Raw genomic sequence first — 12025 nt, forward strand, 5'->3', positions numbered from 1 at the left:
CACCACCGTAATGCTGCGTTGGCCCCCCTCCTCCTCCAAATCTCGCTCTTTTCCGGGAGGGGGCGGCTGCCCCTGCAGTAGGCCTCAGTCACACCGGCCCGCCTCGCGGAGGGGCTCCAAGGAGGTACGCAGATCGGCCCGGAGGCCACCCTAAGGGTGCCGACCCCGCCTCCGCCTCCCTCGAGAGGGCGCAGCACCCAAGCACATGACCACTTCACGCGTTCGGCACCCCGGTCGAGGGCAGGCCAACTCTCCCCGACCCCTTATGCCGGGCCTCAACAGGGACATCATCACCCACAGGCTCGCCGTCGACCCCACAATCAAGCCGGTGCAACAATGCGAGAGGTACCTCTCCACAGAGAGGAAGGAGCTCAAGAGGAGCTCTTGACATTCCCTAACGGTAGTATCTGGGGGACGCCCCCGCTCCCTACTAGGGGACCTACTCAGCCCAACCCCTCAACCTTGGTCCCGAATAAATCTCCAACATTGCCCGGGTGGAGGACCTCAAGAAGTCCAATTCAGAGGCCTACCTGGTCCTCCCCGTGCAAGCTCGAGCTCCCTACTGGCTAGACCACCTAAGGAGTATAAGAAGACAGGCGTCCTCCCCAAGACGAGGTGGACCTACTTGGCTTGGCCCCTCAACCTCGGCCCTGAACACAACTCTAAGATAGCCCGGGTGGAGGACCTCAAGAAGTCTACTTCAGAGGCCTACCAGGTCCTCCCCGTGTAAGCTCGAGCTCCTTACCTACCTACTCCTCGAGGACACATTCCACGGAAGACCCTACAACGGCACCCTACTACACTACCTATACCCCAAGGAGGGTCACAAGTGAGACCCCATTCTCCTCGTCCTGCGACTTTGAAGCCCGAACCCCCTCTGAGGTAGCCGTACCTTCCCCCTGGACAGAAGAATACGACTCCAACCTAAACGAGGGCAACCACCGGACCTCCTCATCGAGAATTACCAATGCCAAGCTAAGGCCTACCACGACAGGCGTGGTACTTCCAATATTTATATCTTGTAAGGTGGTCTGCCCCCCCTTCAACTTCAATAAACGCAGTAAAACTTCGCCATGGACTCATTTTTCACTATTCCGGGAGGGGTGGAGGTACCCATCCAGCCTCTTCGGTTACCCTAAGGGGGTAGGAGGCCCGACCTCGTGTACTGTAGAAAACTAAAAAGGAAGAAGCTATGGACACTAACCTCGCTCCTTGTTTCTCTGTTTATTGTGTGTGTTCCTTGACAGCTTACAACCCAGATATATATACTATAACAATGGACAGTTTCACAGACTTTTCACCTCCTAGCCTATTATTTCTATGCCTTTCATCTTCTATAACTGCTTATTTCTAAGACTCCCCCTCAAGCTGGAGCATAGATATTAAGCATGCCCAGCTTGTTACAAATATATTCAACCCTGTCCCTACTGAGCCCTTTAGTGAACAAATCAGCTAGTTGATCGCCACTACGAACATGAGCCATAGAAATTAAGCCTTGTTGAATCTTTTCACGCACAAAATGACAATCTACCTCAATATGCTTGGTACACTCATGGAACACTGGATTATTTGAAATGTGTATAGCCGCTTGATTATCACACCATAAACGTATAGGCTTTACCACTTCCACACCAATCTCTTTCAACATATTGTGCACCCAAGTTATCTCACATGTGACATGAGCCATTGCCCTATACTCAGATTCCGCACTGGACCGAGCCACAACAGTTTGTTTCTTGCTTTTCCAAGAAACCAAATTACCTCCTACGAACACACAATATCCTGTTGTAGACTTCCTGTCGCTCAACGAACCTGCCCAATCAGCATCTGAAAAAAGCCTCAACTCTCATATGTCCATGATCAGCATATAGAATGCCTTTACCGGGAGCATTCTTGAGATACTTTACAATTCGAACTGCTGCTTCCCAATGAGCTCGTGTAGGTACTTGCATGAATTGACTTACCACACTGACTGGAAAAGCAATGTCCGGACGCGTAATGGTGAGATAGTTCAACTCTCCCACCAACTTCCTATATCTTTCTGGAGAGTCAAAAGCCTCCCCCTCACCAGCCACAAGTCTAACACCCTGCTCCATAGGGGTCTCGCATGGTTTTGATCCCAACAACCCAGTATCATCAAGCAAATCTAACACATATTTCCTTTGGGAAAGAAATATCCCTCTCCGAGAGCGAGCAACTTCAATCCCTAGAAAATACTTCAATACTCCCACATCTTTCGTGTGAAACTTTTCTTTGAGAAAAGATTTAAGAGCTTCAATTCCCACTGCATCACTACCTGTGATTACTATATCATCAACATAAACAATCAAGAGAATGCACCCAACATTAGTGTGCTTGAAAAAGACAGTATGATCACACATACTCCTTTGCATACAAACTCAATAATCACACTACTAAACCTCCCAAACCAAGCTCGTGGTGATTGCTTCAAGCCATATAGAGACTTCTTCAATTTACACACTCTCCCAGACTCCCCCTGAGCAACAAACCTAGGAGGTTGCTCCATGTAGACTTCCTCATCCAAATTACCATGCAAAAAGGCCTTTTTGACATCTAGCTGATACAAAGGCCAATGTTTAGACGCAGCTAAGGAAATAAAGATACGTACTGAAGCTATCTTAGCGACAGGGGAGAATGTTTATGTATAATCAACACCATAAGTCTGTGTATATCCCTTTGCTACTAAACGAGCTTTAAGTCTAGCCACAGACCCATCAGGATTCATTTTCACAACATAAACCCATTTGCAACCAACTGCCGTTTTACCGGCCGGGAGAGGTACTAAATCCCAAGTATGATTGTCTTCAAGAGCAACCATCTCTTCCTCCATTGCGTGTCTCCACCCATCATGAGCTATTGCTTGACTCAAAGTGTTTGGAACTGACACAGAATCTAAACGTGATACGAAGGTACGAGATGATAGTGGCAAATGATCATAAGAAACAAGAGAGGAAATAGGGTTTTGACAACGACGTTTACCTTTACGAAGGGCAATGGGAAGATCCAGGTCATTTGACGAAGATTCTGGTAAGGGGGGAGTATCCACTTGCGGTTCAAGCAGTGCCACTACATCTCTCGGCCGTCGAGTATAAACCTGTGTAATGGGGGGCCTAGAAACAGACTCGACTGGTATAGTAATAGTATATGTAAGGAAATCATTATCTGGAGTAGACCCATACCCAGACGATCCCACATCCCCAGAGAACACCATGTTTTCAAAGAAAGTAACATCAGCTGACACTAAATACCGCCCCAAGTTAGGTGAATAGCACCTATAACCCTTTTGAGTACGCGAGTACCCCAGGAATATACACTTATGTGATTTAGGATCAAGTTTCCTGCGTTGAGAACGAACATCCTGGACAAAACAAGTGCATCCAAATATTTTTGGTGGGAGATGAAAGAGAGGTTCTGTTAGATACACCAAAGAATAAGGAATTTGACCTTTAAGGACAGATGAAGGCATCCTGTTGATCAAAAAACACGCAGTATGAACAACATCAGACCAAAAAACCTTAGGCACCTTCATTTGAAACAAAAGTGCCCGAGCTACTTCTAACACATGACGGTTCTTTCTTTCTGCCACTCCATTTTGCTGAGGGGTATACGCACACGAGGACTGATGAACCATCCCATTTTGGCTCATATAAGTGGAAAAAGGTTTAGAGAAATACTCTTGTGCACTGTCACTTCGCACACACTTAATACTTTTATTAAACTGGGTTTTGATCTCAGCACAAAAATTACAAAAAATTGTAAACAACTCATCTCTAGATTTCATAAGATATAACCACGTACACCTAGAGAAGTCGTCTACAAATGTTACGAAATATCTAAACCCGTTCTTCCCTGTGACATGACAGGGACCCCAGACATCAGAATGAACAAGATCAAATATAGATTGTACTCTTTTATTGACACGAGGAGGATAGGAAACCCGACAATGCTTAGCAAACTCACACGACTCACACTGCAAAGTAGACAATGACTCTAAACCAGGAAACAACTTCTTTAGGATCGACAGTGATGGATAACCATACCGACAGTGTAGTTAAAGAGGAGAGGTATCACTCAACATGGCCTTGGACGGAGATACAGACTGTTCCAAAACATATAGTCCTCCGATTTCCTTCCCCTTACCAATAATCTTCTTCGTCAAAAGATCCTGAAATAAACAATAACCCGGGAAAAAGGAGACAAAACAATTCAAAGTCCGTGTGATTTGGCTAATGGAAAGCAAATTAAAGGGAAACTTTGGAAGATATAATATAGATGACAGAGGTAATGAGGAGGTTGCAACAGCACTGCCTCGACCTAAAACTGGAACAGATGACCCATCCGCCAGAGTAACCATGGCCCCAGGGTTTGATGGAGAATATGAGGAAAAAATTTTAGAATTACCTGTCATATGGTCACTAGCTCCGGAGTCAATGACCCATTGTGTAGATGAAGAAGACACACATGCAACAGGATTACATGTTTGGACAAAGGTGGCAGAAGAAGTCGGTTGATTGGATGGAAACTGGGGTGGAGACTGCATAAGAGAAGACCCCTTCAGTTGATTGAATGCTGCTAACTCTTCATTTGTCATAACCACCATATGTCCTTCAGGCCCAGAGGTTGTGTTAGCAAATCTTTGCTGTCTTGATGGTTTAGGACATTGATTCTTGAAATATCCTGGTTCTCCACAATTGAAACATACCCTTGGTCCTCCACGACCTCCTCCACGGACCCTTCCTCCACGTCCTCGATGGCGACCACCTCCACCGTGACTATTGTACCCTTCATTAGTGTACCTCCCATGCGACACAAACGTACTTCCTTCGATATTGCTGCCTTGTGATATAAAAACGTTTTTCTCGGGGGGGGGGGGGGGGGGGGGGGGGGGGGTTCACCAGTACTTACTGATGCATTCTGTATCTGGGAGAATACTTGATCCAATGATCATAACTCCTTATTATCTGGAGGGCAATCTGTATCTAAATGGTCACCTTTACCCATTCCATCCAAATTAATTTTGACCAAAAATTTCCATTCAGCAAAATTAGACCCATCAGCAGCCGGAACTACATCAATTAATTTAGATGGAGTAGACACAACAGTAATATTTTTGTTTTCTGCCATATTATATACGTGCCCAGAAAAAAAAAAAACACAGCAATACTCCAAGTTCAAGCTGGATATGAAATTATCGCAGTACTGAACCACAGTACTGAATTTCCAGTATCCAATATTCAACAACACTCCAGAAGGCACAAAAAAGACACACATTACTCCAAAAGGCAAAAACAAACAATATTACCGCACAGCAGGTTTGTCTTCTCTCTCGCGAAGGATATGAAGTTGCTTGAAACCTCTTTCTCTCCACTCATACGGACTCTACACTTCACGGCGAGCCCACCGGTGTATCCGCCGTCAAAGATGGTCGTCAAAAAACCCTTCACGCCCCGGCGCGTGAGTCGGGGAGCAGTCTGTGACGGTGGCGCGTGGCTGCTCCGGTGACGTCGCGACTCGAGCTCCAGCGTCGTCCTCCCGTTCCGAGCAAAGCCCACTACTTCACTCTCACCCGCTCTGATACCATGTAGAAAACTAAAAAGGAATAAGCTATGGACACTAACCTCGTTCCTTGTTTCTCTGTTTATTGTGTGTGTTCCTTGACTGCTTACAACCCAGATATATATACTACAATAATGGACAGTTTCACAGACTTTTCACCTCCTAGCCTATTTATTTCTATGCCTTTCATCTTCTATAACTGCTTATTTCTAACATGTACAAACCCCGACGGAAGAGCTCAACGGCCCAAGTCCGGTGACTTGGGGCCGACGGGCTTACCCTAAGGGGGCACGAGGCCCGACCTCGCGTACCAACCCCGACGAAAGAGCATACGGCCCAAGTCCGGTGACTTAGGGCCGACGGGCTTACCCTAAGGGGACACGAGGCCCGACCTCGCGTACCAACCCCGACGGAAGAGCTTAACGGCCCAAGTCCGATGACTTGGGGCCGACGGGCTTACCCTAAGGGGGCATGAGGCACGACCTCGCGTACCAACCCCGAAGGAAGAGCTTAACGGCCCAAGTCCGATGACTTGGGGCCGACGGCCTTACCCTAAGGGGGCACGAGGCCTGACCTCGCGTATCAACTCTGACGGAAGAGCTTAAATGCCCAAGTCCGGTGACTTGGGGCCTACGGGCTACCCTAAGTTGGCACGAGGCCCGACCTCATTCGCCACTTGACGAAAGAGTTCTTGGACCAAGGGGTACCCTTAACCAAGCAACTACAACTACCCAAAAAAAAAAGAAAAAAAAAACTACTAAAGCTAGTCCATGGCAAGAACCACTAAGTAGAGCCCAAACTACAGGTCTGGGCCGAGGCAATGAGGATATTCATCAACTGAAGTCAAACACGGCCAAGGAGGGCGCAGGGGGACTCGAGCTTAGCCCTCCCAAGGCAACCTTAGCTGGGATTGTCCCGCCTAGAGGTGACCTCGACTGGGGCAGCCTCGGCTAAGTGTGGCCTAGAGCCCGATTCTCTCTAACAAGGAGACTACCACATGAGCTCGCCAAAGAGAAGGACGGCTACCTAATGAGCTCGCCTAAGTGGAGGACGGCTACCTTATGAGCTCGCCCGAGAGGAGGACGCATCAAGGAGACTCATGATAGATGTATTAGGAGAAGGGACTCGGGGCAAACCGACCCGGGGGTCGCGGTGTGATGCGAAGGGCCTGGGAGACCCCAACTGGGTCCCCGGCATAGACCTCGGCTGAGGTCTACTACGTGGACCCCAGTTGGGGACAACCTCAGCGCCGGCCAAGGTTGGAGTCAACCTCGGCCGGGGTCGACCTCGTGGTCGCCCTGGTTGGCGTCGGCCTCGGCCAGCTAAGGTTAGGCAGACGCTCGCCCAAAAGTGAACGCATAAATCAAAGTCTCATACACAATGCCAAGGAGTCCAAGACTTGTTAGTGTTCTTGCAGAAGAGAAGAAATCCCGATCGCGATGGAATCACACCAAAGTCGGCCAAAGAGGAAGAAGGTGGGGTGGACGTCTTCCCGTGGGCTTGGGGTCGACCTTCGACTCGAGCTACTCTCTTTCGTTGACAAAGACTCGAAACTCAGAGAGTGGGGGACTCATGATGGATTTATTAGGAAAAGGGACTTGGGACAAACCGACCCGGAGGTCGCGGCGTGATGCGAAGAGCCTAGGGGACCCCAACGGGGTCCCCGGCGAAGACCTCGGCTGAGGTCTACTACGAGGACCCCAGTGGGGGGACGACCACAGCGCCGGCGAAGGTCAGGGTCAACCTGGGCATCGGCCTCGTCCCCACGTGACTCGGTCAATCTCCGGCGTGGACCTCGGGCGAGGACTACCATGGGGGACCCCAGGGCGAGGACTACCACTGGGGTCTCCCCGCGTGACTCGGTCAACCAAGATCCAACCGCCCACCCTATTCTCTTGGGGTCGGTTGGGAGGATTGCTTAGTATAAAAAGACATCTCCTTGTCTTTGTTAGGACATCTACATTTTATATCACTACTACACTCTTTGTAATTCCCCTACAAAAAGATCATTAATACAACGATTGTCCCCGTGACACACACATGCATTGTCTTTTCCTATTTATCATTTATTGGATTTAGTGATTCGGGTCTACCCTGGGTAATTAAATCCATCAATTCTCAACATTATTATTTTTATCCATAGTATGTTGAGACTTATATGCTAATTACTTATATATATTATTAATAAACATAAAAAAAACTATTTCATTAGAAATTCATGACAATATTGAACAATAAAAATTTATAATAAAAGAATTGATCAAATAAAATATTTAAAAATATAATTACATGTTTCATAAAAAATAAAAATGTAATATTAATATATATATATATATATATATATATATATATATATATATATATATATATATATATATATATATATATATATATATATATATATAATTATACTTGATATATTGCTAGGAATCATGCAAAGAACTATTATTTGCAATAGCAATTTGAGACTGCGAACAACAACAAGGTGCTACTGTTTGCAACTCCAAATTTTTGTTGCGAACAGTAGTCCGCTATTCATAGTAACCTGTTGTTAAAAAAAAAAGGAAAAATATATATTACGAATATAAACATAAAAAGAATATATAAAAATCAAAATATATAAGTATTTATATGAATATTATGAAACATATACTAAAATTTGCTTTGTTCATGTATTTAGGGAGAATAAGAGAAAGTTAGGGATAAAAAAAATTCATTAAAAAAATAAAAATAAATATAAACAAGCAATAATGAAGTAAAAATAATATTATTTTGAATTTTTAGAGGAAGATTGTAAAGTTTATTAGGAGGGAGAAAATTGGTAGAGTTTAGGTATGAGGAAAATATAGGATAATGAAGAAAAAAATAATTTTATTACATTTATATGGGTTTATAAAGTTTAAATAGAGAAAAGAAATAGAGTTTAAATAGAGAGAGAAAACATTCAAAGGTGTTAGAAAGAAAATTTTGAAATCTTGGGGTTGATGGTTGGATTTCAACTATTTATATTTGAGAAGGAAAAGTCTACAAAAGTCCTAAAATTAAAAAGTCAACAAAAGTTCATAACTTTTTGAATACCACATGACTTTTAAAGACTCTCTAAAAGTCTTAATCGAATACCACATGACTTTTAAAGACTCTTTAAAAATCATGATTGAATACCGCCTGACTTTTAAAGACTCTCTAAAAGTTTGAATTGAATATCTCCAAACTTTTAAAGTTCATAAAAGTCTTTAAAACTCTATGAAAGTCATGATTGAATACAACCCCCTAAACAAAAAAGGACAAAGAAAATTGAGGGTTTTAAAGTGTAGATATTTAAATCTTATAATAAGCACGCACTTCTAAAGTGAGACATATGTTTCCAAAGCATCTTTAATTAGAGGGTATTTGGTAAGCTTCAAGAAGAGTTTGGCCTATTTGGTAAATGGCTATTAGTTTATTGGATTAATTAGAGGGTATAACTAGTTGATATGACTAGCTGATTGCAGAAATGTGTTTGGTATGAGAGAGAGAGATTTTTATAGTTGTTCGGCTGTTAACAAATTACACCACCAAGTTTGTCTCCTTGATCACTAAGCTGGACAACAAACTTGCACGTAGGTTTTTCAACTTCTCCAAGTTTACAAGGTTGCCTCTATGCAGTTACAAGTTAACTTCATCTCTACCAAGGACGAAATAACTTATATTTTCACTAAAGATTTGGCCTCCTCACATTTCTGTGTGTTGCATCACAAGTTTCGTATTGCTTCTTGCCTTCCTTCAACTTGAGGGGAGTATTATGAGTACTATTTGTATTAAGAATGTACTATATGTCATTTCCTTAATAAGTTAATACCCATTTTGATCCCTCGACTATTAAGTATTGCTTAATTTAGTCCCAGACTTTGTAATTAAATTACCCAATTTATCAGGACTATGTGGTCTAATGGTACCCTGGTTGGACTTCCATTTAGAAGGTTGTGAGTTCGAGCCTCAGTGAAGGCGTTATTAGCTCTTTGTGTTTCAGTAGGTTGAGAAAGTATATGAACAGATACTAAATTGTAATAGAGCCAGTAGCATTCAAAAAAAAAAAAAAATACCCAATTTAATCCTCTAACTTGTAAAATCAACTCAATTTGGTCCTCCGTTACAAAAGGCATCCAATTACCATTACTTTGAGAGGCAAAAACGTCAATCACCGTTCTAAGAACCCTTCCTCAGGCCATCCCTCGCGTAAACACTCCCTTTTTTTCTTTTTTTTTTTTTTCTAATTTGATTACATAGCATTCTCAGCCCTAGATTTGCGCTACCATTCTCAGCCCCTGTAACACCCCACTTTCTTATCTCTTAATTACAACCCTAAACAGTCATTAACATAAACTAAGCAGCGGAAATAAACTAAAAAGATAACTAGTGGGAGTGTCATCGCCACAACCACCACTCCAAGGTGATTGCACAGACTAAGGGGTGAAACTAGAAATAAGATAAAAATCTGACATCCATAAAATACTGGAAACATAAGGGGGAAAAACGTCACCCCAAAAGTCTACAACATCCTCAAAACCATAATATCGAAATAAGTCTAAAATCCATAACAAGTCATCAATAACTAGAGTTTAGACATCTCTAACTACGACACTAATCTAACTCGATCTCTTCTCACTGCTGGGCCCACCTGAAAGGGGTTTTGCAAGCAACACATAGACAAATAGGAAAACACCCGTTAGCACGAAGCTAAGTATAACCACACTCAACCCTGCAAAGTATTCTAGCATTTACTTTGAAAACATTTGATTTCTTTATAGCAATAAGCTCATCTCAAATCATCTTTAGATTTATCACATTCTTTCTAGATGCTTGCACCCTATAATATCAGATGGCATGCTCATATATGTATAAGACTGTTCACGTAGATTCATCAACATATAGACTTCTCAAATAGCTTATCAAGCAATTCATGCTTACAGATATGTTCATGCTAAAAGACCATATAACAGGTGTTCACATGCTTTCACATTCTTATCACATACTTGATAAGTAGAGCTTCTAGTACGACAAGATAATCATGCTCAAAGGAATATCTTAAGTCAAACTTCTCGTTATAAAATCTCATACGATACTCTACTCGCATGCAATCAAGTATAACACTATAATCATACTTCTTATGCAATCTCATGCAATACTATATACATTGTCATATGCAATCTCGTGCAACTATATACTCATACTCATATGCAAACTCATGCAACAATATAATCATACTCTTATGCAATCTAGTGCAATAAATATACTCATGCTCATATGCAATCTCGTGCAACAATATACTCATGCTCATATGCAATCTCGTGCAACATTATAACCATACTCTTATGCAATCTAGTGCAATAATATACTCATGCTTATATGCAATCTCGTGCAACATTATAATCATACTCTTATGCAATCTAGTGCAATAATATACTCATGCTCATATGCAATCTCGTGCAACAATATATATATAAATACTCATACACTCTTTTATAAAATAGAGTACTTTCTGTGGAGGTCTCTTTGTTACTTTCTTGAGTCTTTCTTGACTCTCTTTCTTTCACTTGAGTCTCTTTTGACTCTCTTTCTTGAATCTCTATTGACTCTCTTTCTTGAGTCTCTGTTGACTCTCTTTCTTGAGTCTCTGTCGACTCTCTTTCTTTCTCTTATACTCGTAGACGGCTTAGGGTTTCACCGAAGGGTGAATTACCCCATCGGAAACGGCATAAATTCGACCCAATATCTCCTACCGTCTACGGAACCAATCTCGTGGTTCAAACTTTGTGGAATCAGGTATCGAACTATTAGTGTGCACACCCCCTAACCAGGATTCCAAGCCTGGCGGGCAGTTTCCAACCTCGTAACGTGGGAATACGCCGCGCTACATATACTGGGACCGCAATGTCCATAAATATCTCCCGAGAGGACATAGTCCAAACGGTATCCTCCAAAACCTCACCAATATAGATAATACATAAGTATATCTCTCATGCATCAATCCCATGCATGCAACAACTCTACTACTTCTCAATGCATCAAAGAATGATATACCACATGCTTATGGTTTTTGAAAGTAATACTTGGGCTCACGTTGGCCCTTTATGCACTTTTGAAATATGACATATGTGGGATGTCAAAATACTCTATAACATGCTTCTAAACCATGTATAAAATAACATGAAGTACTCAAGAATTCAATATCATGCTCGGTTTGCATCATAGCAAATTCTACACATTCCAGCAACAAAATATGCTACATTTCTCATTGATCAAATATCACAATCTAGTCATGCTTTCATAATAAATCATATTCTCAAAGGATCATGCTTGTATAATAAATCATACTCTCAAAGGATCATGCTTCTCTACTCAATAAAATAACATCAGATTTACAAAGCCAAGCATTCTTCATATACAGAGAACTAAGCAAATATGCACT

This window comes from Ipomoea nil, unplaced genomic scaffold (genome assembly GCF_001879475.1).
Source record: "Ipomoea nil cultivar Tokyo-kokei standard unplaced genomic scaffold, Asagao_1.1 scaffold1179, whole genome shotgun sequence".
NCBI lineage: Eukaryota > Viridiplantae > Streptophyta > Magnoliopsida > Solanales > Convolvulaceae > Ipomoea > Ipomoea nil.